Genomic DNA, 21,680 nt, shown 5'->3' with positions numbered 1-21,680 from the left:
CTGTACCCTCTACTCTCTACCTCTTCTATCTCCACCATCATGCCAAGAAGAGCCTACAGCACTCACATTCCATCATCCTGTTGCGATCATCTGTCATGGATTGGTGGTGTATGTATACATAATGCTTTGTTTAATAAATTAACCTAGAAGCTGTGATTTTGACTGATCCTCAGTCACGGAGACGTTTAGATATGTAAGCAAAACAAATATCTAACACAGAATAACGAATAAGAACATACAGTTGAACTGTTCATTCAGATATTTGCCTTACAATCGTACATTAAAACTTGCAAGGTTTGACCTGGAGTCTCAGAGTAAAGCTTCACTGAGTCTCCGAGATGATATCTTCAATCTCCACTTACATTTGGTCAAAAACATGCATCACCCGGATTTTGCCCCCTTCCACCTTCTATTGATGCCCCCCTGCCTACTCTTCAGGTAAGCCCTACCCCATGTGCCCCTAGCCCCCTGGCCGCAGCCATGTCCCAAGGAGAGAGGGCTCCTGGCAGCCAACCCTAGGAAGTCCCCACTTACTTTTAGACTATTAAACATGGTTTGGATATTAGAAGAGTCACTTGCCATGTTCCATCTCAATCTCAATTTCCTTACCTGTATGCTTGCAAAATATTCTGCTGTTTACCTGTGTTACCGAATCTATGTCATTTTGCATAAAGTTTGCCAATATCCTTAAGATTTATATGAAGTTTGTGGTTTAGTAGCTGTATTTACAAAATGCACATAACAGGCGATGCACTTTTCTATAACAAGAACAACATTTCAGCGACTCTGGGTATCTTATTACATCCTATTTCGAAATCTGTCAGCTACATGGTGACAGGTCGGACCCCGGGGAATTATGTTATGGTCTAAATTTTATACGAAACACCTTTATTTAAGACTCTGGGTCATACAGCACAGGGTGAACAGTGGTACTAATTTATTCTAATTGACATACTCAAACTTTCTTAAAAAATTTGGAAAGATACAAAATAAAATCCTAATACTCTTATATTGTGTTTACTGAAAAAAACCAAATATAGCAAAAATATATTGACACAAGTAATTTATTAACAAGGGATTTGCAGAAATTTTAGAAGGGGAAAGGAACGCCCTAAAAGAAAAAGTGAAGTCACCTTTTTTATGACCTTTTAATCCTTTCAGAGCGAAAGGGAACCCCCATATGACTAGAACTCTCTATGGAGAAGTCGACGGTAGTTCTTGAGACCTTCTGCTCTAACCCATATGGTCATAACTGGGAACTCTCCGGGTTTGACCCAAAGATTGGCAGGCGAGCGCTGCCCCTCTGGTTCTCCAGGTCAAGACCCGAATCCTCTGGATCGCGGGAGCGGGGTCTTGACACGCCCCGCTCCCCGTCCATTTTTCCTTTAAAGGGGGGTGTCAGCGGGACCGCCCACCGTCATCAGTGCGCAGTCCTGGCCGCGTCCCACAAGGGAAGGCTCCGGGTAGCCGGAGCCCAGAAGTTCCCAGGTATGCATATGGTGTTTGCGATATTGGGCAGCCCTCGACCTGTTCTAGCATTCCTCTCCAGCCCCGATGCATGGAGAATGGGGGCCCGTTATGGCTACAAGTGCCATGATGTTTACATGATGTGACGTGACATTACCGCCATGACATGCATGCCTCTTCCATGTGTGTGAGTGAACAGGTAGGTATACACGATCTTTGTTCTACTTGTGAACCTCTTCTGCAGGCTTTAAGGTTCCCGTGGGAGGTTTTTTTTGTGAAAAGGCTAACGGATAGCGAAAGAACATTTGACATATTTTACCCAGCTATGTTGATGAGAGGGGCCACAAAATTCAATCTTGCTTTTCACTGGTACCTTCAGCCGGCATGTACCTGTTTTTAGGTGTATTAACCCCATAAGGACTTCTACCGATATATTTCCTTCTGTAATATTGTTATGTCCTGTCTACCCGTTGTACAGTGCTATGGAATTTTATTATCAAAATCAATAAATAATAATAATAATACGCTGTGATTTTTTTTGAAAGTGAACACCAACATCTGCTGTAATTCTTCTGAACAAAAGGAAATGCATATTTCTTTTTAAATCACTCAATATTGTTTTGTATATTATATATATATATAAATATAAAACAAAACATGTACCTTCGGAATCTACAACTCTGCAACCAAAGGAGAAATGAAATAAAAAAGTTTGGCAAGAAGAGGTAAGCAGCGTGATATGGGTTCAAGTGAGGTTCAAAGTTTGACCCGTCTCATCCGAATAGGCAAAGAGCGCAAATTGAAGCCAAGCTTGGCCATTGTGAGCGCCATTTTTGAATGGATAGATTGTGTATCCAGCAAGCAAGACATTGCCGACGTGTGTGCCAGACCACACACCACCATTGGTAAAGGATGCCTACAAGAAAAAAAAAACTATAGTATTAAAACATATACCCTGTTTACTCTTTTTCATGAAAGTGAAGACTAATTCCATTCCAAGTGAACCGGTCGATGAAGAGCCGGCCCTGGCATTCGCTTGGTGTGCCAAATGGCCAATGACTGCTTTCTAACATTATGCAAATTCTTCCTTACTAATTATTTTTGGAGACCCAAGGAAAATGGATGAAGTCCATCTCGCCCCAGAGTCTTTACTTGCGGGTTATATATTTTATTGGCCCAACATAGAAAGATGTAGAGCCTCATGAGCTTTGAAGACTTCCGATGTCCCTTCGTCAAACGGAGGGCAAAAACACTTTTAAATTGATTTTTTTGTAGTCATTTTTTATTACAATAATATACTATTCTGCATTTTGTTTCGTTAACATTAGATGTCACTGTTGTCACAATTTAAATATATTACTTGTTGGGTCAGTTATGGCGTGTATTAGAAAGGTTCTCTTTCCATCTTGCTAAGCAGAACACTTATCGCGGAAACTAGTTATCGTTGCATTTTGCGGGATTTATGGATATTTAAGTATTTTACTGTGCATTTTTAATAGTCCTGAATGTATAGGACTTTAAACAGATCTAGAGTAAAAGTACGTGGGATTAAAACTGTATGGAAAAAGGAAACTAACAGTTTCCAAAGACACATTTGCATTATCTTACACATTTTTTTACACATGTACAAATTATCAGAAAAAAAAAACTTTTATATATATTGGTGATAGCTTCAAACCCCCCCAAAAAGTAATGCTTCCATAACATGGCAGAAGTGTTAGAATATGTTAAGCGTTACATGTGTCCTAATTGCTTGTATTAAAATGCCTTTCTATTTAAAATTCATTTTTTTTCCCTTACAGATGACTTTATTATTATTATTAATTATTATTATTAATATTATTATTATTAATTTAAAGTGCATCTCTCATAAAAAAAAAAAAGTGGGTAAATGTTTACGTTGTTCTAGCCAGTTGAAAAGTTAATTTTTTAAATCCCCGTTTAATTGTTAATATATACCTTAAAACAGAATATTACATATATATATATATATATATATATAGATATATATATATCTATATATATATCTATATATATATCTATATATATAGATATATAAATATATATATATATATAGATATATAAATATATATATATATATATAAATATATAGATATATAAATATATATATATATATATATATATATATATAGATATATAAATATATATATATATATATATAGATATCTAGATATATAAATATATATATCTAGATATATAAATATATATATATATATATATATCTAGATATATATATAAATATATATATATATAAATATATATATATATATATATAAATATATATATATATAAATATATATATATATATATATATATATATATCTAGATATATATATATATATATCCTTACCCCATCTTATCTTGATTACCTGCTCTCTTACATTAATCTTCCCGTTTGTATATCGCGCAGGACTCGGTGCCGGGTCTGCTGTAAGGCTTTTGGATGATAGCTCAGATAGAGATATATCCAAGCTAGCTTTCCCTGCAGCCATGGCAAATAGAAAATCCTTATTTATTGCAGCTCCTGGCGAAATACATCCTTGGCAAGGTGAGAGTGACTTTTTCAATTGTAAGTGATGCCAGAAAGTCCAGAATACCAGACTCCAACATGACTCTCCTTCCGTGATGCCGAAGTTGATCCAACATAAAAAAAAAGAAGAAATAAAGTCATTATTTGTAATTAACTTGTAAAAAGTGGAATTTTAGACAGCAATTTTAACGAAGATGAATGTTAAACCTTTCTCAGGGTTATGTTTCATGCTCCAGGTATTTCCTTAAAGACCAGCCACAAATCGCAGCTTCTAATGCTGGAAATTAAGATGAGCGGCCATCGAGGGAGGATTAGGAATAGGGCAAAAGAGCATTTGCCCTAGGGCTCCTGGTGGCAAGGGGCCCTCGCTTGCTGCTTACCTACCCGCCTGCGCTTGTGGCACCGGGTGATTTGGTGGCCCAGATCGGGGCACTTGGGGCGTGGGGTCCCGGTACTGCAGCAGGGGGCATTTGTAGAGACACAGACTCCGTTTCTAAAGTATAGTGAAAAAAAAAAGTGTAAAAGTTTTTGCAGCGGAGCAGGCGGTCAGGATCTCCTCACATGCACACGGGCTGCAGAGCCGATAGAAACAGATACCCAGGACCCAGGGGGACCTTGCCCCTAGGACCCCTCATTCAGAGCTATTTGTAGGTTAAGGTTGTTGGAGTTTGGGGTCTTCAGCTGAACAACATTCACCTTTATCTTGGAATTGTTGGCGTGTCATCTGCCCCTGTAAGTGCAATACTGTGTAGTGGGGGTTTCTTTACTTTTACATTCCACACTATTGTTTTTTCTTTATATATTTTTTAATGTTATTCTTGGATTTAAAATTCTAAAAAGAGGTGAATTGCAGAAGACCTGTATTTTTGAAAGCTTGTATTCCCTATATATATATATATATATATATCTTTTTTTTCTACACCATTTGGTTTATTTTTATTTAGTTTTTTTTTGAGTGCATTTTTACACTTTTTTTCACTATATTATACAGGCTCTCAAAAAACTAACAAAGTAGAAGCTGCAACCCCCTCCTCCGTGGTCCCCCCTTACAAAAAAATTACTGCAGTTTTACTGCATTTGTACTTCACTGTACTGCAGCATTACTGCACATTTACTGCACTTTTTTTTATATTGCAAACCTACAGTTTTACTTCAATGTACTGCAGCTTTATTGCATTTGTACTTCCGTACAAAAATAACTGCAGTAAAACTGCAGTACAGTGAAGTACAAATGCAGTAAAAGTGCAGTAAATGTGCAGTAATGCTGCAGTAAAAGTGCAGTATTGCCGTTTTTTCATGTCCAAAAAACTGCAGTATTACTTCAGAAAAAATGCAGTAATTTTTTCGGAAGGGCCGGGCGGCTCAATGGACCACGCAGCTATCCTACGCATCGAATTTATTTTTTTTCATCCAGAAAGAAGCGTGGTTGCTTAAAGTAGCGGGTTTTAGGTACGATGTAATATAATGAGTCCTGACCTTCTGAGAATCACAAAATACCGATAAAAAAACCCAATTCCTAACTCTCGTGCGTTACTGAGAGGGTGGTAGATAAATGGAATAGCCACTAAGTTGACGTGGTAGAGGCTAACATACTTTTTTTTATGGTTCCTGAATCTAAGACGAGACCAACGACTGATTAAGGTTTGAGTACAGCAGGAAAAACTGGGGAAACTGTGACGGTCCTTGAACATCGGCAACCATTAAATGGTTAAAAATATGCTGACTGTGCACCAAACACAAACAGGTCTTTGACGTGCGAACTATGGTGGAAATATAGATTGTTATAGCAATTACAGGTAATCTCCCTTCACTGCGACCCAACAGTATCCAGATTTAGGCTCGGAAAACAAAATAGCGAAACTATCCAGAACCACGGGAATTACAGAAAAAAAAACCACGGACATCCATCTCCCTCGATGATCCATTAGAAACTCTGACAGCAGATACTGTTAACAAAATAGTACTTACACCTGCTACAAGTTGCCCTATTTAATACCTTTACCTGCGGCGGAGAAATATTTAAACAAGCCTTTAGGGTAGTTTCCACACAATTCTAAATTGTTTGTCGCTGGACTACTTGCTCATTGTCTACACGGCCCATAAATAACCCACCAAAAATACAGAATTTATTAATTGCGTTTTAATCAGTCAAGAAAAGTCGAATTTAGTAAAAAAAAACAAACATTTATCTACAATATATTGTTTTAATCAGTCGAGAAAATGGAACATTTTTATATGTCGAATTTAGTAATAAAATATATAATATATTCTTCCCAGGCTACTCGTGTGTATTTTCTGTACTCCTTGGAGACCCCTTATGGGGGTTCCTCAGGCCCTCTATGTTATTCTCTGCTAAATGATACGATTTGACAGCTGTAAATATATATATATGCAACATTTTGGCATTTTAGAAGCCTCTCAATTTCCTACAAAACATTTTTTAAGAGGAATGAGGCTATTACAGTAATACGCAACACTGCCAGAGACAAGTCTAAAATCCCCCCCCCAAAAAAAAATAATTCTGAACTTTATCACTTAAAAACCGAGACAGTGTTTGGATAGTTTGAGTTTTAAACTCTGCAATCATGTATTATGTATTATCTACGAAAAAAAAGAAGCCGGCTTTTAGCAAAATGTAAATTAAACAATATATATATATATATCAGAAAAATAAGGAAGATTATAAAATTCACTTGAGTGTTACCTTCCTAATAACTAGCAAACGTTTCAACTTCCCAACTTCAACTCAATAATGCTGGATGATGAGTATCCTCCTTGTCATTCCGGAAAGTGAGCTGTGTTAGAGAGACAACTTGCAGATTTCAGCAGAGAAAAAATGTAAGAAAAAACCAAAAAAAACTAAGAAAATTCAAGACATTTAAAAAATTTTTTAAAAAAACCCCCAAAAATATTTTAAATAAATTAAAAAAATGCAAGAAATTAAAAATAAATGTAAAAAAAAAAAAAAACCCTATTCACTAACTTCTGTGTTCTAAAAAAATGTACCGAAACACCACTGTACTAAGAAGATTACCTAAATATAAATTAGGGGTGTTTTTTGGTCGTGGCATTTATTTAATGGAAAAAAATTGTTGGCGGGAAGATATCTGCATGAAAAGTAGTAGAATGAGGTTTATGAAGTAGCCCGGGCCTCGATCTATTTACCTCGGCCGCTTCCTTTGGCCTGACCCCAGCAAACTCTAAATAATGATTCCCCTATTCATCAGAAACATAAAAATAAAAACAATTAATATAGAGTGAGCAGAAAAAAATATAATCTAGCACACCGCCAACCAGGAATATACAATAAACATAATATACTTATGCTAATATAGGAGACATCTTCTGTGATCAACACCCTTAAAAAGGATCCCGCACCAGATATTAAAGTGAAGTTATATACATTGTTTTTTTTTTAGAAAACGGGGTTTTGAATATAAATTACATTATATATAAATATATTATTAAAGGACAGAGATCTCCCCTTGTAACCGGCACTTTAAACAGCAGCACAGCAGTGGGGGAAATCGCCCAAGAGGGCCATCCATCCATCGGTTTTGTGGCAGGGGGAACGGCTACCCCCTGAATCTGCCCCCTCCCGAATCTGCCCCCCCTCCGAATCTGCCACCCTACACCAAGCCCAGAATATGTTGCTGAGTGTAGGCTGTCTTCTTTTTAGAAACATATTTTTGTGAAAGCGCGAGTGGTAGTGAGTCCCGTGGAACAACTACAGCTTACAGAACGTGCTACGGGTGGATAAAAATCCCAAACGCAAAAAAAAGTGTTTTTGATGGGGTTTTTTTTAACGTTTTTTAATAGTTTTTAAATACTGGGTTGTAGTATAAATGTATATATATATATATATATATATATATATATAGTGAGTACTCTAAATGGGGAAATTACTGTTAGAAATAGCTGAAAAAAAGCTGAAATCGCCTTTAGGAGTTAAATGACCGCCATAGAGAGCGCCTCGCATAATAACCCCCAGCCCATAAGGCATGCTAAGCCAACCCTGCATGATGTATAGCTAACGTGATGTCACTATTAGAGCACGAGGCTATGTGGGAAACTGTTCTATTGTGAGCTACTGTGAAAATGTTTTGATTTTAGCCCATTTAAATGGCACAGCATGCAAAAAAACTGCCACAAACATGACTGGAGATTTCACGGGATAGAAAGTGCTACTTTTCATTGCCATCAGACATGTCTTATGCATTATACAGGGCCAGCTCAGCTACCAGTTTTGTGAATATATATTTCAATTTCATTTTTACCACCTAGCTTAGTTGGGTCTCTGTTTACGAAGGGCATAATGTTAGAGTCATCACCCGAGAATTCCAACAATCTGACTAAGGAAAGTCTATGGAGAAAAGGACTTCATTAGCATCGCCATAAAGCATCAGCTCAGTGCGGTGTTTGAGCCGGCAAACATCACATGACTGACAGCAACAGCGGCTCCATGTTATCAGATAAAGGGAGTTTATTGCAATAAAATGACATTAACCAGGTTTTATTGTCAATTCTAACCTACATTACTGTATACAGTGCTGGGGGGGTTACTACTGTATAGAGCTCTGGAGTTATATGACTGTATACAATGCTGGGGGTTAAATATTGTATAGAGCTCTGGGGGTTATTACTGTATACAGTGCTGGGGGGTTAACTACTGTATACAACGGGGGGTTATTACTGTATACAGCGCTGGGGGGTTATTACTGTATACAGCGCTGCGGGTTATATTACTGTATACAGCGCTGGGGGGTTATATTACTGTATACAGCGCTGGGGGGTTATATTACCGTATACAGCGCTGGGGGTTATATTACTGTATACAGTGCTGCGGGGTTATTACTGTATACAGCGCTGGGGGTTATATTGTTGTATACAGCGCTGGGGGTTATATTACTGTATACAGCGCTGGGGGGTTATTACTGTATACAGCGCTGGGGGGTTATTACTGTATATGGTGCTGGGGGTTATGATCAAGGAGAATTTTTTGTCCATGGGACTTCTCATTTAAAGCAAAGTCATTTAATATCACAAAAATCTATATTTCTCAGTACTCGATAACTGACGAGTTACACCCCTTAAAGAAGAAATAATTAGCCCATACCCTCATTCGAGCGATCAAAGACCCAATGCAAGCTGAGAATATTATATTAATGTACCAGCAGGAGCTGTGCAGAGGTCTGTTGACACTTTTATGGTGCCAGAGATGTCCAGAGCGGAATACAAAATGTAAAAATCAGGATTTCTATGATGGCTTACAATGCCATTTCATGACCAAAAGTCATAATGACTAGTTTTCATTCATTAAGTGTACTTTATATATCTATATATACACATACATATACACATACATATATATATTATTTTTTAGCATGTTTAATAGTGTAATTTTAAAAGTGTTTTGCTACAGAAATGCAAGGTGTTGTTTTTTTCCCCCACATGTCGTAGGTCATAAATAAGTGCATTCAGTCCCTGCATTGCTGGAGCCTAGGATCAGAGATGTCCCTCATGGCTTACGAAGATTTTTCTGTCTCTAATAATGTCAGCTATACAGCCAACACGAGTCCAACCGAATATGTGAATGGAATGTTATTAAACCTTCAAAATAAAAAAATAAAAAAACCTAAAAGTATCACTCTTAATGCAGCTCCTGGATCTTACGGACGCTCTCTAGAACCTACGCCATCACAAAATATGAGTTTATTTGGTCTAGAGCAATTAGAAGTGACCATTATTTCTACACTGTTCGAAAAGATGTCATTAAAGAAAAAGATAATCCTATTCTTACTCCATTATGTAAAAAGACAGCGCCACCTAGAGGAGATACGAGTGCTAAACAGCTAATTCTACATACGTTTTTCAGGGCTCATCTTGCAAACTCTGTAATTGTGTTTCACAAAGGATCTGAAATATATATTTCTTATGATGTCATCACAGTTTGTTTTGTTTGGAGCCAATAGAAGTAAACTTCTAAACAATCTTACCTAAAATACTCCATACTACGACCAAATACTAAATAACAGATTGTGTTTTTCTCATTGTATTAACCACTTCTGCTGGGAGGCTGTTGACAATGCCTTGACATTTTTTTTTGTTAAGCTATTGTCAAAAAAACAATATATAGTGAGTACCCTAAATCAGCATCATATGAATGACTCTGTAATTATGTCTACCACTTCAGCAGGGTGGCGGTTCCACTCATCAACCACCCACTAATAAAGTAAAACCTTATATTTTGTTGCTTTACTCCAAATTCTTTTCTTTTCATTAGGGTAAAATAAAGAATTCTAATTCACCATCATAGCTTTTAACATAATATAACTCTATAGTAACCCTATAGTACCTGGCAAACTTTGAGGGCTTCCTATAGCGACTGTAAGATGCAGTCATTAGCAGCATTTATGTTATCAAGCATCTGTTGGCCTTAAAGTGCCAGTCCGGCCCTTCATGCAATCAGTAAAAAAAAAGATTTCTGTACAGTGGTGGGTGAGCTTTTGTATGTTACAACTCTCATCACCCTTGGGCAGGGTGGGCTATAAGTACAAGCTATATGTATGGGCAAACCAATCTGTTGGATACATTTATTAGGGGTGAATGCCTTCAAGAGAATGATTTGCTTTTTTCATTAGTTTTACTTTTTTGGTATAGCCTCGCGCTTATACCGCGCATGTTTTATTCAACCTCTGCCATGTGATGGAAGGCACGGTTTTGTCTTAAACTTGGTATTGATAAATAGCTAAATATATAGGTCTCCTTAAGTATAGATCTCTCCTGAATGTAAAAAAAAAAAATAGCAAAAAACGGCCTGGTCTCCCAGGAGGGAAAAACGTGTCCCGCACCGTGGCACAAAAAGGGTTAAAATTAAAGCAATGCTCAGATTGGCAGTGATGGCCTGCTCTGATTTTCTCGGCGTTCCCCTCTCCCACCTAACAATGGCTGCCTGAACCAATCAACAACAATCAGCAACCGAACCGTGCAGGAGAGATAACCGAACGGGAAGTTAAGAACGCTGCTCCCGCGGTACATAATCCAAATATCGCTTATTTTAACCCCTAAACATCATTAAATGCCTTTCTTTATTGTATAGAAATGTTTTAATAAAAGTAATTATATGGCTGCCATATTATAAGTATTATTAACGATCATTTTAAGCTAAATCATTGAGCAATAGGAAATGTTTGGTAGAATCCACATTTCTATTTATTTTATATCTGTATTTTTTAAATTATATTTATATATTAAATATATTATATATATTTTTATTATATTTATAGAAAATAAGCTCTTTTTTTTTTTACATTTTCGGTCTTTTGTGTACTGTTGCAATCTGTGCGTTACATTGATTGGGTCTTTTCCTTTTCATTATTTTCTCCTGATGTTGTCGAGACTCACAAGAGACTCCAAAAAAAAAAAAAAAAGGCTTTAATTGGCATATACGCCAAATCCCACAATCTATACATGGCTCTTTTAATTTGTATAGGACAGATTACAGATGAAAGTTTGGTCACCTGCAAGGATCAGTGGGCTTTAAAACATCAAAGGGGAACCAAACAAGATGACAGCACAGTAACAACAAACAAAACGGGGAGGAAAAAAAAAAAAAGAAGGCGGCCATGAAATCTGACGGCATCTCATGCGGTGCCAGGAAAAGACTCGGAAAGCATAAAGTGTCCTGTGACAGAATACAGCAGAGCGTGTTGAACACAAAGCTTTGTTAATTTATTAACCTCTTAAAGGGACAGTCTGGAGTCCTGTACAACCCCACCAATGAAGAATGCTTGACGACTGCCAAGTGGTTCCTCAGGAATCCATTAACGTTGAATACAGCCCTGTGCACAAGCAGGGCGATCCCTGCTCTTTCTCTGTTTGAGTGAGGATTACAAAGAAATAGTGAATATCTAGACGTATACAGTATTTTCTTGAGCATTCCAAATGGATGTTTTTATAGAAACACTGCTTAGGCCTATGGCATCCATGCAGATATCAGTAGAATACTTGTACTCAGGGCCGGCCCGACAATGGAGCAGAGTGGGGCAACCGCTCCAGGCGGCACTTTTGAAGGGGTGGCACTTTGAGAGAGAGAGGGGCGTCGAGTGGTTTTCGCTTACCAAGCTGTCAGTACCCGCTCGGCGCCCCTCTCTCTCTCTCCTCTCCGGCGAGCCTCCCTGTTCGGTCTCGGTGCCGGCTTGTAATGCTGAGTGCCGGAAGATTACCTCATTTCCGGCGCTCAGGATTACAAGCCGGCACCGAGACTGAACAGGGAGACTCGCCGCAGGACTGCTGAAAGGTAAGTACAAGGGGGGGGTAAGGGTAGATAATAGAGAGGGAGGGATGGAGGGAGAGGAAGGGTAGATAATGGGGGGGCGGCAGGGACGGAGGGAGAGGAAGGGTAGTTTAGCACATCAGGCAGTTACACCCAACCAATACACCAAGAGTCCCAAACCAGTGTGTCTCATGAGTCCCTGCTGGCTCGGTCTCTCCCAATGTCCACAGTTGCAGATACCATATAGTCACTGGGTAGGTAGTTTTTGGTGACATCCATTCCCTGTCTAGGTTTAGCCCGCAGAGACCCACTTTGGCATTCCAGTTAACGCAGCCATCAGGCAAGCGTTATTCACCTATTGGTTGGGTTCTGTATTGCCATATCCGCTGTGACGAACGAAGGTGAAGAGCATAGGAGCAGCGCAGAGAGTTTCACAGGGAGGCCGGATGGACTTCACTATATTAGGAAGTGATTCAGTCCAATTCGATATAAATGACCCCTTAAATGGACAGCTTTATGCCGCTGACAGCCCTACCATAAAATAATGCTTACTAAAGTACTCTAACAAATAAAAATCTGCCTCACCTTAGGTAGAAGCTTCAGCCCTGCAGCTGCTCTCCTTCTCCATGCTCCTACAATTCCTTCCACTGATTGGCTGCTAGAAGCAGCCAATAAGTGTCAAGAAGGCTATCCCATTGAAACCAGAGGGAGAGATCTCCATGCGTGCTCACAAGGTCTGACATCTGCGTGGAATATAGCTAGGAGCAAAAGCAAATGTCGGACACCACAAACATTTAAAGGGACCATGCCGTCCCTTTAAGGGCCATCACACACCAAAAGAACGGGTCAGAATACAGCTCGCATTATATTACATATTGGAATGTCAGGGACGCGCGATTCCGCAAGGTCACACGCGGCTGAATCCTCTTTGGAATCTATCATTACGTTTTTTTTTGCGGTCATTGTGGCAATGTCTTTCCACGAGGGATACCCTCCCCCGATACATGCTTTTCGGTAAAGGTGCCATTGCCGTTTTAAGAAGCAAACAGAATGAATGCATTTTTTTCCCTTTCCTCCAGTAACATTAAACAAAAAGGTTAAGCACCTACTGACAGGAAAGATGTATTTGCAAGTGATTAGTTATATTTCTATCAAACCGTCTGTCTGTGTTCTTCTTTTGATGTTTAAACAAAGCTCTAGACCATGCTGGGATGTATTCTCTGATGTTGATTTAGAGGTAGGACTGAATTCCAAACAGGATCTAGCAGGTAAGCTTGATTCAAAAATACACAGACGTTCCTCCCGCTGGCTGGCATGCGAGCAAAGCCGTATTAGTACAGGCCTCAATCTGTCATGTTTACTAGAGATGTTTTAAAGTCCTACACGACTCGTACACAGATCGGTCTTCGGCACGATGTATAACGCCGTCAGTCAACGCGCGAGGTGTGAATAATAACATCTTGATATATATGCGTATATATGGGTTAATGCACGAGGTATGAATAATACCCTGTTATTATGTATTAATATTATAATTGCGGCCAACGGCTGGATATGACAGGCCACACGTCGTTTTTGTACTGGCATAGCATGTGGCCGGGCATATCTGCCGATGGAGCAAATTGGGTGAGCATGGAGAGATGTTGGCCAGTGCCCATTGTGGCATTTGTCCTGTATGCCAGATGGCCATCCTGGCCTGAAGCGCAGTTCAGTGTCGCTTGCTTCCTTAGACCCCCAAATAGTTAGCTATGAACGTCTTGAGAGTTTCTTGAAGCTGATTCTACATGTTATAATTCCATACAATAAATACACCCATGTGATAGCTTTTACAGATTCAAATAAGCAATATATATATATGTATCAGAAACCCACCTTAGGAGCAGCCTTTTTGACTTCCTGTTCTCAGGGTCTGAATGATTATTCCCTCCCATTAACCTCTTTGCAACCTTAGGATACATTATTAAGTCCTATAAAACAGGCCCTAGATGACCAAGGATGTAATGGTACGTCCTATTTTCGCACTGGCAGTGGCGTTTCCACAGCGAGCACAGGTTACACAAGAATAACTGAAACCGTATGTCCTGATACCGCTGGAAACAACATTAAAAATGAAACGCCCTCTTGAAACCTCTGATGAGCTCCCCTGCTGGCTGATCAGAGGTACTGAGATCAGCAATGCAGGGCAGTGGAGCACTGTTTACAGATCAGCAGCAGTAGGGATCAAGGTGAAAACAGTGTCCTCCTCTTTTAAAAATATAATAAAATTAAAATGAAATACAATGAAAAATGAATACTTAAACGGGCAGTGACATCACCATGGCAACATAAGGGGCACCATCCAGTTCCAAAAGGAGATCCATTAGGTCTTTAGATTAAAGATATCTAGTAAAAAAAAAAAAAGTCTAAAGTGCCCAAGCACCTCTTACCCCTCCATTATAAATATACATTAAAAAATGCCCCCAATTCAAAAAGTAAAAATACCGTACTCCCTTGCAAGTTGCATATGGGATATTAGTTTTCTAAAGGTGTGTTGCTTGTGATAAATTGGGGTATTTTTTTTTATCAATGGCACAGTAAAAATGTTTTTTCTAATATGTTTTTGTACATATTATTCACACTAAAATGAAAGACTATTAACAAAAAGTGGTGTAAAGAGAAAGCCCCAGTAGTCCTTGAATAAACAAATAGAATTTGTGTGGGAACACTGAACATGGAAAAGGCAAATCATGATTGAACAAAGGTATGCTAAAACTTCTCACAAAGGGGTTATGGTATCTCTCCCCTGTTATTATTATTATTCATTTTATTATTATGTATCGATTTATATGGTGCCATTATATCCCGCAGCGCTGTACGGTGTTGCTGATTGTTGTTGATTGGTTCAGACAAGTGTTTGTAAATGTGAGAGGAGAAAGGAGAAAACGTAGAACATGCTCTATTACATTATTACAGCCCAAAGGCAGGGTTCATTTTCAAATAGATGGAATAATATTTCTGGCCGTAGAATGTAAAGCTCACAAGCCTCAAAAGCCCACCATTCTTTGCCAGGAACTTTGTATACAAAATGCCATAAGGCAAGATTTGAAGATCACTGACAGGGTCCTCAACTCCTAATAATAATAATAATAATAATAATTACTCTATTAATAATCTGTATTAAATTCTGCGTGCATATCGAGTCTGACCACCAGATGGCAGCATAGAAAATGTGCCTATAATATAGATATATAGATATATATATATATATATATATATATATATATATATATATATCTATATTATTATTATTATTTTTTTTATCGGATTGTATATTTTGGTGCTATTAGACACCGTCTGCCAGTTATGCAGAAATTGCTGCAAGGTAATAAGAAGACGTCTTTTACGACTTATAAGCAATAGCTATTGCAGGGTTACAGGGTGTCCGTGCTTAAAGTGGCCATGTTGTCACCCAGTAAAGAGAAGGAGGCCCAAATCCTAGAGGGCATCTAACCATATGCACGGTATGCACTTCTACATCATTGGTTAAGTCTTTGTGCAAGTCTTACAAAACCTCATTGTATGTATCAACAATAAACCAATTAAGAATAATAATTGAAAATACTAAATGTCATCAGAAAATGAATATATAGCTTATCGCTATAAGCGCTCAGCCTATGGCGAGGGTTGCGTGGTTGAGACTGGACGGTCCCAATAGCTCTATGCTTTACCACAGAGAGAGTGAGAGGAAGGGGGTATAAGGGGGTATAAATTATTATCTAGTTCTAAATGTATAACAATTAATAAATATGAAGCCTAAATAGTATAAACCTTTAAAGTTCCAACATAAATTGGCTAAAGGGTATATCATACTTGCCAATTGTCCCAATTTTCCCTGGACACTCCCAAAATTTGGAACACGTCCCGGGAAATCGGCAGTTGCGTGCGTCGGGTGCAGGGCCGTTTGAGGAGATCCCTCGATCCCAATGATTGATGCTGAGCGTTGGGAAATGACATCAATGCACACAGCAAGGGAGTGCTGAAGCAAAGGTGTGAAGGAACAGACCTCCCGAGTGTGGCACAGGAGCGTGACTGAGAAAGCCCTGGAAATAATTGAATACCAGCCCCATATTTCACGGTGCCATTTTTGGACACACTGCACACGTCAGGTTCTGTCCTCAATATTTTTTGTCTAGAATAGGGACAAACTCTGCATTTTAAAAGGGCTGGAACCAACTGAGAGAGCGCCAGTATAGTTCCTATAATGCGGAAAAAGTAAGAAATTAACCATTTTTAAATGTATTTAAATAAATTACTGAAAACAAAGTTGTTTAAAACAGAGAAGTTATTTGCACAGTAATTAATAAATATTTTAAATAAACTTGTAGATCTCCTAAAAAAACAAGAAACCATAGGGCCCCCGACTTACAAGGAGCATGCCCCACAGTGCTGCCTTTGTTGCCAAATAGAGTGCCATCCTGGCCCCCAAACAGGCTATCAGCACTATATTAGCCCCCAAACAGCTGATCTGTCCCATCTTAACTCAAAAACAGTTTGTCTGTGCCATCTTAGCCCCCAATTAGCTCACAGGTGCCATTGTTGCCCCAACCAGCTTGTCTGTGCCATCTTTGCCCTCAAACAGCTTGCATGTACCCCCAAACAGCTTACCAGTGACATATTTGCAACAAACCGCTTGTCTGTAACATCTTTGTCCCCAAACTTGTCAGTGCCCCAAACAGCTTTTTTCCCCCAAACAGCCTGATTGTGCTGTCTTTCCCCCTCCAAACACTTACACATCCATGCTCACAAACCCCTACACACTTACACATCAATGCTAATACACATACACATTCATATTAACACACACACACACACGTATGCATAAATTCTGCGTCTAACATACATACATATTCTCTCTTGGACCCCCTTACCTCACCCACAGCCTTTCTCTATCTGCCCCTTTAAAGCTGCACTCCCTGCACGCCATGGGCCCACAGCTTACATCCCTGGTGTTTGTACGCTGTGTGAGCAGCCTTGCTTTTACAGTGGGGTCACTTACCATTACCCACTTCATTCCTGCCTCCCCTTGCCAGTCCAAAATTATTCACAAAGGGCCAGTCCTTTGTGAACAAGTTTGAAGCGGCCCCATAGCAGCAAGAACGAAGCGGTCTGCTAGTCAGCGCTGCCCCAAATATGACGTTATCGTTGGCCTGTACTTATTAATAAGATTGTACAATCCTTTTTTGTGTGTAAAAGGAAATTTGTTTCCAGTTAGAAGCTTTTTTTTTTTTATAATTATGGAGTACATTTTAGGCTGAATTTGTCTTTTAATGTGGAGTTTTCACTCTGCTTTGTAGTTAAAGAGCCATAATTAATCCTACTTAATGCCGCGGATTAAATTAATCTTCATTTATATGAAGAAAAAAAAAAGACTTATGTAGAATTAGAATTTTATAGTATAATACACCCATTCAAAATTGTTGGAAATTCTTTCGACAAATTGATTACTACTCAACGAGGGTGGATAATAGGCATCAGTAGACAAAGTGACGGAAACGTGCTTTTATATTTGAATTATACGAACAAATTGTGCTTGTTTAATTAAAACGATGCAAGATAACTGTTTAAAATAAGCAATCCGGAACGGCAATCCTGAAACCCGCAATCACAGAAAAATACAGGTATATTCAAAGGCTGTTTTATATATATATATTGTATTGTATATATTCTTATATATACATATAGATATATATATATATATATATATATATATATATATATATATATATATATATATATATATATATATATATAGTATAGCCCCCAATAATCCCAACTTTGACCATAAATGCTTGCTCTCTTGGGGGACAGACGAGAGAGGGGGGGACATGATATAACCATTTAAATACATAAAGGGATTTAAGTACAGGAGAGATATTTTATAGGATGTATACTGACAGGGTGGCAAATAAATGGAACAGCCTCCCAGCAGAGGTGGTAGGGCAAAGGGGCAAACACATAGTGGGATTCTGCAGAATCACACCAAGGCAGACACTGTGAAAATTTAAAGGGACCACGCAGCTATCATCTGATGGCTGGAGTGTCCCTTTAATTTCCTTGCCCAAACTTTATAATGCATGATGTGTTCATATTTGCTGAAAAAAAATTATAATAAAATGTTCTGATACATAATGATTTTAATAATATCATTCCTTTCTTCTGCTTACCTAGCATTACACATCAACAATAATAGGCAACCTATAACACAATTAAACTCCTCGACTATTATATATTCTAAATCACATCGCAGGTATACAAGCAGCTACCGGGGGAACTGATCACTTGTAAAGAATTCCTTGCATATACTTCCTACATAAGTTCATTATCATTTTCCTTTGTGCCTCGGAGTTTATCCAAGTGCGTCAGCCTGAGATATGGGGTTTTGAAGACACCAGATACTTACCCTACTCGATGTTACATCGGGGGGAAGAATTTTGACTTTGCATTCCTTGTCAGTGATATTTTCTTCCAATGTTTCTCCCACGTGCCCTTTAAGCTGGATTCTAGAACCTTTGTTTAATCTTTACATTGATTTCTCCAGGGTCGCCAATTAAAATGACAGAAGACTTAGAACCAATTGGCCTTTCTGTATCTCGACGTATAATAATGAGATGTACTTAATATCATGATCCCTGGCACGGTATTATAATAAAACGTGTATTCCGATGGTTTTATTCTGATGTTACCCTGTGTCTGTATTTTTATAACCTTTTGCAACTATTCATAAAGTAGAGCAGCCTCTCAAAACTTTATTAATACACAAAGGGACCAGGGACGTGGGCATGGATATATTTTTTTTGGGGGGGGTCACTCGGTGCTATCCAGTAGCCAGTAGACTTTCAGATACGTGCAATTTCACTGTATTGGAGGATGGGGGAGAGGACGTCACTGCAAGCACCACCATATTGTCCGAGTTCAAGTTAGGGCAAAATGACGGCGCTTTCGGCAGTGTCCTCTCCCCCTATTGGGGATCGGGTAGAGGACGTCACAGTAAGCGACACCATTTTGGAGGAAGTATGTTCGTGGAGATGCGGACGAAGATAGCAGATTGAAGAGAGAAGATAAAAAGATAGAAGAAGTGGAAGGGGCGGCACTTTTAGAGAGCCTGAGAGAGAAACCAGGCAACAAATGTCGGTCCCAAATCAAAAATGCCCCCAAATTTTGGGCCGAACCAAATGGGCAGGGAATGAAATTCGTTGTTCCAAAACAAATGGGCCAAAAACACACCAATGTGTCTGAATTCTTTTTAGTCTATTTGCACATGTCTAGTAGCCACAGAGTTCTGGGTAGCTGGAACCTGGATGGTCTCGGATATGCTTACCATGCTAGCAGAGTCATATTTACATTTGGCGCTGCCCTAGCCCTGACATCATATCCCAGCGCTCCGTGTCTTAAAGGAGCACCACGTCTCTTAATGCGGTCGATGGATGCTACCGGTCGGTACATTGAACTGTTGTAGAGATAAGAGATCTCCCCTGTAAACGGTTCATTGAGTAGCAGCACACCAGGGCGACCTAATTGCCCAAGAGGACGATCTTCTGCCCCTCGGTTTGGCAGCAGTGAGACTCCCACCTGCCCAGCGCACGTTTATTTATTGTATAGAACTGTAAAAATTACAATCTCGGGTTGCGAGAGGTCTTCCTTAACAGGCGATATTGAATTAATTGTAATTTAATGATGAATGTAGACAAAAAACATAAGTTCCAACTCTCATTCGTATTACAAAGAAGGAAAAAAATACCTTATATAGAAAAAAATACAGAAAACAGAACATGAAAGAACAGATGCAGCTTTTGATGAACGGGGCTTAAAAGGGGTTTTAACCGCTCTGTGTTTTTTTTGTGAATGATAAATTAAATTTTTCATGTCCATCTGCTCTTTTATCTATAAAGTGTTCCTGATTTTCCTAGATCTGTTGGTTCACACTTTGTTAATGAAGCTAATTTATCAGTTTTGTTATTTATATTGTTCATTATTTTCAGTTCTTTCTGCACCAAGTAGTTTTGTTAATTAAAATGAAATAATATTATCTGTGTTTGCAATTTTCTATATATTTATCCGTCCTATTGCGGTTTGTTAATTTCATTATTTACGTAAATAAAAATCTTTGTATTTTTTAATCACCTGTTTGCGCTCTCTGCTTATTTCACAAAATAAGAAAGAAAAATTAATTAAAATCTTTTTATTTTTTATTTTATTTAAAGTAGTGTTTTAGATTTGTTCTCACTCCAGTAATTAAATCAAGTAGTTTATATTGTTTCTGAAGCCTAAACAAAGTGTTATTACATTATATTTTATACCTAGGCTTAGGGCTGGTGCAAGGATTTTTGCCACCCTAGGCAAAACATAATTGTGCCGTCCCTGGCTCCACAAGCCCCTCCCCTTTGTCACACCCACTTTTACCCCACCCCTTTTAATGGTGCCGCGGCGCTCCCATAAGGTCCTCCTAACTGGATGACTCGCTCCCACTCCTCCCCATAGTGACCGCGCACAGGCTTCACCCAGGGCAGGGTCACCAGTGGCCCCCTAGGCTCTATTCTTATTGATGATCGCTGGGATATGACATCATATCCCGGCACTCCACCTTTTAAGGGTATGCAGCACTAAAAAAGAAGTGTAGGACTGGAAATCTGGCACATCAGGCAAATGCCCAATGAGCTATTGGCCAACAAAGCCACATACACAGCGTCTGGTGCTGCAGCGTACAGGATATGCCTGGCTGCATGCTCTGAGAGCATAAAATGTAGCGTGCCACAATAAGTTCTAATAACTTATTTTGAATTCTCGTAAATTTACTAGCAGTATAGTTTTTTGGGGAAGTTTTTTTCAAATCATTCACAAAGCAGAGCCTGTTAAAGCGTCTTCTTTATTTTTACAGAACTTCCCATTTCATAAAATCAGGCCTTTTAAAACAACTTGATCTTCGAGCGGTGACAGTTACTATATATCGGTAACACAGGGGGAGGAAAAAAAGACCGAGTTCTACGTCGGAACAAGGGAGCGAAAGGCTTTTGAAGAACAAGAGAACGTATCATTTTCTTGGATGCAAGATTTTATGAAGAGGCAGCAATCCCGCGGTCTCACGAGTGAAGCAAAAGACTAACCTGGGGAAAAGCTATCCTTGCCGCCTCGTTTTAGAAAAAGATTTCAAGGTACGTACGTTGTGAGGCAGGAAGGTCGGTGGGTTTTAGGTCACTGTGGTCAAGCAGTGGAAGGATAAAAGCGATCATTAGCATTTTAGTGACGGGGGATAGACATTAAACGGTGGTTTAAAAACATTGTCGAAGAAGTCGCCGTATGTCGCAATGATGTGAAGAATCTCGAAAAATGCACAGGAACATCCCGTTGGTT

Source organism: Spea bombifrons, chromosome 3, assembly GCF_027358695.1.
Source record: "Spea bombifrons isolate aSpeBom1 chromosome 3, aSpeBom1.2.pri, whole genome shotgun sequence".
NCBI classification, from domain to species: Eukaryota; Metazoa; Chordata; class Amphibia; order Anura; family Pelobatidae; genus Spea; species Spea bombifrons.
Note: the sequence above shows the minus strand (reverse complement) of the source record.